Source organism: Phyllostomus hastatus, unplaced genomic scaffold (assembly GCF_019186645.2).
Source record: "Phyllostomus hastatus isolate PE091 unplaced genomic scaffold, TTU_PhHast_1.1 phas_contig_148, whole genome shotgun sequence".
Classification (NCBI taxonomy): Eukaryota; Metazoa; Chordata; class Mammalia; order Chiroptera; family Phyllostomidae; genus Phyllostomus; species Phyllostomus hastatus.
This window is the reverse complement of record NW_025333607.1, coordinates 23,850,123-23,856,916: the sequence shown is the minus strand read 5'-3', so window position 1 is coordinate 23,856,916 and position 6,794 is coordinate 23,850,123.

The window sequence follows — 6,794 nt, the reverse complement described above, 5'->3', positions numbered from 1 at the left end:
AGGTGCACAGTAAATCCTAACGGAGCCCTGAACCGCGCGCTCGCTGCTTTGCCCGACCCAGATTCTCTCCTTGGCTGCGGGTTCTGGTCAGCTGGCCCAGTGCCACCTACCGGTATCCGCCCCTCACCTCCGCAGACCCTCACTCAGAACAGGTGCTTTGCAGACACCCCACCCTGAGAAAACCACATGGACGGTGGGAAAGGGCCCTGAGACAGCAGAGTCAGGCGGGCGACCCCACACCTGCAGCCACGCCAGCCACCTGAGGCTCTGCCCTGAGGTGCGGTCCTGCCTCTCAGGACCCCGGAGAGTTCTGCCCAGAGGAGGGGGTCTTCTCTGAACCTTCCTGGGGTGGTGGCAGGGGGCAGGTAACTTTCATTTCTGCCACAGACAGCGATGTCCCAGTCCTTGCCTGGGTCCAGCTGCAGCAACGGACTCTTCCCCAGGCTTCTCATGGCGTCCTCAGCGCCGGGGGCAGCCACGCCCCCCGCAGCGAGAGCCTTTGCGTCCATCCCTCCACTCTCTGCGCTTTCCTTGGCCCGAGCTCTTCCGTGGTCAAGGCTTTCTCTTGGCTTTCACGCAGCTTCCTAACTGGGGCTCATCCAGCCGTCAGAAACACCCACAAAGACCCGGGCAGGCCTGGGCTGGCGCAGGGGGGTGACTGGCTCACCCTTCACCTCCGGAGGGCACCCTCCCCCCACACTCCCACCCCCAGCTGACAGGGAGTAGATACCTTTGCATACTACCTGCAGGTGATTTGTCTGTTCCTCGGTTCTAGGTGAAGTAAACCGAAGCCCTCATCCCTTCTCCCACCCCCACCCCCACCGTCCCCTGCCTGTGTGCCAGGACCAGGCCTCCTGGACAACCCAGAGCCGGCCCCGTCAGGAAGGGGCGACACCTCTGGGAACCAGCAGGAAGGGGTATCAAGGCTCCGCTCAGCCTCCCGGGAGGCCTGGGGAGGAGAGGAAGTTTTACGGTTCTCCTCTTCCCCCTTCCAGCAGGCGGGGGGTTATTTTGGTCCCTGTGTTGTTCTTCTGCGTTTCTCTGGGCCGTGTTCAAGGGGGGGCGGGGGCAGTGGGGGAGGCGGAGGACCAGGGCTGGTCAAGGGCAGGCAGATGGAAAGAAAAAGATCTACCATGGCAAGGAAGCCCCTGGCCTTTCCCCCAAGGTCCCTCCTGCCAGGCCAAGCCCCCCCCCGCCCCATTGCAGTGGCTTCCTTGGAGCCCCCCCTTTCCAGGCTGTAATCTAGGTCTGCCTCTTCGCCATCCCTCCCCCTCTTCCCCTCTCCTGCGTCAGAGCCTCCTGTGGGGGAGAGGCTGGTGAGTGGGAGGGAGACCCAGGCGGACTACTCCCCTCCGTGCCTGTGCGTGGGGGCGGGGCAGGGAGAGGGCTGGTCCAGGTCTCTCCAGGCGGGCAGAGTGTTTCCAAACCCTTATGGGAGTGTGCTGCTCCCACGTCCTTCTCAACATCATCTTTGCTTCCCTCGTCCACCCATTCACTCTGGCCAACACGCGGGTGCCGAGCCCCTTCACCGACAGTGAGCTGGGCCCCGGGCACAGGCAGGAGACATCTATCCCAGCCCCACCCAGGAGCACTCCCCTGGCTGCACTTGGAAGGGCCCCACACGGCGGGCACTGACGCCCGAGGACGGGGGTTCGGTGCTGTGGGCGCGGAGAGCAGTCGGGGGGCGGCGGTGGAGGCTGGGAGGAGGGGCCCGGTCCTGGGGGCTCAGACATGCCCCCCTCCTTTAGCCAGAGCAGCTCTGCTTTGACGCACTCACTCCACACACGGCTTCTTGGTACGAGAGTTTATTTGAACACGAGATTCTATTAGTTCTGCAGCTTTAGAAACTTGAAATTTTGAGCCTCAAGCTAATCCATCCACTGTACAAATAAGGGAACTGAGATCCAGAGAGGCAACACCCCTGCTCCGACCCATGGGTGACTGGGCGGCAGAGCCTGGTGCGGGGGCGGGGACACGGACGTCGGAGGGGGGCCGCGCCCAGCCCTTCAAACGCAGCGCTTGGCGAGGTGGCCCTCGCTCCTCCGGCCTCGGGCTGCTGCACCCGGAGCAGCTCGGGGGCAAGGACAGCTTCCCATCTAACTCCCGCCACACCCCCGGGAGGCAGATGCTCTTAGTCCCTTGTCATAGGTGAGGGGCCGAGAGCTGAGACTCCCCAGACGTGTCGTGTTTTTCTTGGGGTGGCTGGAGCCGTGGAATCCACTGGCCTGAGTTCCTGGGGGGCTGGGGGAGCAGCCCCATGCATGTGCCCATGCAGTGGCATCTGCTAGGGTCCTGCTGTGGAAGTGGCACTGTGCACGGGTCCCTTCCAGGAACGCGCTGTGTGGGATGGAGGGCAAGGCTGCGTGGAGCCTGCTCGGGATCGCTCTGCGCCTGCTGCTGTGGCCCGGGCGCCACGGACACGGGAGGCCGTGTGCCGCCCCGGCACAGGCTGGGGCGGGCCCTGGGCAGGGGCGGGAAGCCACGTGTGTGGAGAGGAAGGGCTGGTGGCTGGAGCAGGGTTTTGTGGGCGACAGGAAGAACCACAGGCTGAGCCAGAGATCGGACTCTGGGCAGGGCTGGGCGCTGGCCACAGGGTGACAGCCAGGAGCTGCTGGGACTGCCAGGAGGTGAGAGGCTGGACTGGGCCTCGGACCCAATTGAAGCCAGGAGCCCGGACTCCCCGCTCTGGCAGGGGGTGAGCCCGGATGACCCGCGGCATCTCTCTGGGCCTCGGTTCCCCAAACCGCGTTACCTGCTTGTGCGTGCTGTTCCGGTTGCCGCCACAGGGTCGGCTCCGCTGGTGAGGGGAGCGGGGAGGGCATCGAACAGGGGCCTGAAGGAGCTGAGAGGCGCCCTGGCGAGATGCTTGGGTCCCGTGCGGAGCGGGCAAACCGGGAGCAGCAGGAGGGGCCGTCAGAGGCGGCAGCGGGCTTGCCCGGGGAAGACGACAAGGCCAGCACAGAAGGAAACTCCGGGAGGGCGAGGGTGGGAGGACAGGGGTTGTAGGGACTCCCGGGCCCCTCAGCCCTGGAGAGCAGCAGCCCCAGGGAAGGGGGCGCAGAGGGCCCCTGAGAAAGGCTGATGTGGGGTAAGGAGGTCGCTCCCGGATGGGGTGAGGGGGCGGGGCCCCGGGGGACACCGCCGGGCAGGGATGGGGTGCTGAGGGGCCCCGGGGCTGGGGAGCCGCCGTGAGCCACCCAAGGGGGCCGTGGGGACTCGGAGGAGAAGGGGGTGAATGCTGGGCAGGAAGGGAAACAGGACCATGGCGCAGACCAGGCGTTGAAGAGCTTGGCGGGGAAGAGAGCAGGAGGTGGGCTGGTAGCTGCAGAAGAGAGGGTGGCTGCAGGCAGCAGATCTGAGCAGGTTCACACCCTGAGGGAGGGGCTGCATCAGGGGGAGGAGAAGCTGAGAACAGACCCGGCTGGTCAAGGCCCTGGTGGCTTAACTAAGGCTAGCTGGACAGAGGGCTAGCGGACTTGGCGTAGGAGCCCTGCACGCGTCCAAGCCCCGCCCACCCAAGCCCTTCCCTTCCCGCCCCGCCCCGCCCCCACCCGACCCGAGGCCTGCAGTCTGCTCTCTCCACCCGCCCGCAGCCCAGCCAGCCCTCACCCTGCCCCCCGTGTACGGGCGCCAGCCATGGCTTTCTGGGCTTCTCTCGCCCTGACAGCAGCCAAACAGGGTCTCCGTGCGAGCTGCCTGCCGCCCCGCCGCCGCCCACAGACCTGGCTCCCGGACGGCACAGACTCAGGGCTCAGGCCCCTGACACTGCCCACCTCGTTCTGGCCGCCCGCTCGCCCTTCCCTCCCCGGCCCTCCCACACCTGCTCCCAGGGCAGAAGGGCAGACGGGGAAGTCGAGGCAGGGAGGTCATGTGACACTTTGATACCTCCTTGACTCCTTCCCACCCAACAAGCTGTGCCCTTGCCCCGCAAGAAGAGAAACATGGTCACTGCCTCCCCTGTTCAGAGAGGGGGTCGAGGCCGTGGAGACTGGGGGGGGGGACAGAGTTGTCCGGTCACAGTCAGGAACCCAGTTCCTGACGTGTAATTGCATGTCGTACAGGTCACCGTGCGAAGCGTGCGACTCAGTGGTCTTTAGCACAGGCAGAACTGTGCACCTATCACCCTCGTCTGATGGTAGAGCCTCTTCGTCACCTCCCCAATGCCGCGCACGTCAGCAGTCCTCTCCCGGCCCCACCGCAGCCCACGCGCAGCCTGGGGACCACTCACCCGCCCGCTGTCCCTGGGGGTCTGCCTGGGCCGGACGCTTCGCATGAGCGGAGCCACACGGCGCGGGGCCCCGTGTGTGACAGAGCAACGCCCCAGGGCGTGCAGGCCGTGCTCCGCTCGCCTGCCTCCGGCAGCGGCCGTGGGCTGCGGCGAACATCCGTGCGCAGTGTGTGTGTGAGCGTGTCTCCTCTCATCTGCACGGACATGTGGGACCCCGTGCCCGGCTGTCACGCATCGCCACGCTGCCTGGCTGGGGAGCCACTGTGATGACCCCTTTCCGGAGCACAACGCCCAGGCTCGGGGGCGCCCTGGGACCACCAAACGCTGGAATGAAACGTGAGCTCGGGCCCCCCAGTCCCCGTCCAGGGCCCTTGCCAACACGCCACCGGGACCCCCCGGAGACGGTCTGCGGCTCACCCCAGGGAACGAGCCAGACGGGGCGACCGGGTGCTTTGTGTGCTGGGCCCAGGGCGGAGAGCACAGCCCAGGGTGCCCTGGGAGGAGCGCGGTGGCAGCTAACGGGGCCGTCGGCCCTCCTCTGGGGCCCGAGAGCCTGTTGCAGAGCCCACCTCTAGGTGCTCCCAGCGACGGCCCCAGGAAGCCGGGCGTCGCCCGTCGCAGGCGGAGTCTGGGCCGGCCAGCACTCTGGGAGGAAGAACAGAGCGGAGACCTTTGAAAAGCGCAGGTTTGGCCCCCGACTCTGGCTTCAGCCCCCTTTCTCTGCCCCAGCCTCCGCTCGGCCCTCCTTCCCTGGCCTCAGGCACAACTCCAAGTGCTGGTCTAGGGCTGCTCTGCTCCCACCGGCCTTGACCCCGATGCCTGGTGGATGGGACAAGCCAAAGGTCTTTGCAGTAAGTGCTTGTCCAGCAGTCAAGGTGGGGAGGTGGCTATGGCCTGGGCTCCCTCTGTCCCCACTCTCCACCCACCCTAAAGCCCCAAATTCCAGGCCAAGGGACACACGGGAGCTGGCCGAGGCGTCCACTGGTCAGGTGGGGTGGGCCACACAGGGGCCTTCCAGCAACAGGGGTTTCTTTGTCCAAACCCTTAGTCCCTGGCCCACGAGGCAACAGACTTCATCCAGGGCTTCCGGGAACTCCAGACACGTCTGCCGAGTCTTTGCGAGCACCAGGCCGACCCTCTCTTTGTCATCCAGAACTCTTTCACGCTCACAGCATGGCCAGTGCAGCGTAACTATTGCTCCATTTTGCAGAGTAGGAAACTGAGGCTCGGGCAGGGGTGTGGGTCTGAGGGGCGGTGGATCAGGGATGGGTCCAGAGCCAGGAGCAGCCGCCCAGGGCAGAGCTGGTGCCTGGGGCTCCGGGTCCCCCTGCTGGCCAGACAGGAGCCAGGGTCTGGGTGATGGAGGTGGCCAGGCCCAGCGCTCCCGAGCTGGAGGCAGAGCCCGGCCTGCGCGGCTCCCCTGAGCCGCCCCACTGCGCAGCCCACCTCCCCCAGGTGTGCTTGCTCTCCTGAGAGCGAGCACCATGGCCCACACCGAAGATGCCCGGCGACCTGCCCGCCAGAGAACGGAGGGGCTGCACTGACGCCCAGTCCAGGGGATCTGTTGCCTCTTCTCCGGGCCAAGCCCCCTAAACCAGCCCCTCGGGGTCGTCATTCCCGCCTGGAGACAGCGCCGACCTCGCCCCACCCATCTCCCGTGTCTCCGGGAACGGGGGGCTGCCGGTGTCTCGTCAGTGCGTCTCCCTCGGAGGTCGCAAGTGTCGTCTCCAGTGCCCAACGAGTTTGCCGCCAAGTCTCGCTTCTGTCCCTTCTCGGGAGTCTGATCGAGAAGGCTCGGGGTTCTCGCCCACACGTGGGAGGCTGCAACCCCCGTGCAAGGCCATGGGGAGGAAGCAGGGATGCGCCACGAAGTCAGCAGCCCCGTGTCCGTGGGGGTCGCCCCTCCTCCCGTCCCTCACCAGGGGGAAGGATGGGAGGAGGGGCGCAGGGCATGCGTGGCATGTCCTGTCACGTGCCTAAGACTCGCCCTGCCCAGTTGCCTCCTGGCGTCCCTGCCCCATCTGCAAGGGGAGCAGGCAGCTGCTTCTGGCCCCTGCCTGGGCCCCGACCCGGCCAGAAGCCGGGCCCAGCTGTTGGAATGGCCCGAATGCCTCGGGTTTCGGGTTGGGCCCAGGACAGCCGGGGCAGGGGAGGGGGAGGGCACAGACCAGGGGACTCTCGTCTGTCTCATCACATCTACTGTCCCCTGTCCCCACAGCTTCCCAAGCCTTTCGAGGCAGCCCGCCCCAGCGGTGCAGGGGTGCGGGAGGAGTTCCCCCTCTTTCCCTCCCTGCTCTCCTGTCCTTTGGTGCCTTCTCCATGTGGCTGAACCTACCCCACCCCACCCCCACCCACGTGTGGCCAGCTGTCACCGCCCCGGAGCCGGGCACTCCGCCTGCCTGACACTCAGGAATCGCCAGCATTCACACTCGGGCCCTGGAGCCACCACCTGTTCCCCTTGGTCAGGGCCGTGCGGCCCCACCTGTCGTCCCCCCCCCCGCCAGGACTCGGTGCAGAGACTCAACTTCGAAACCCCCAACTTCCACCTGCCAGGACGGGCAGGGAC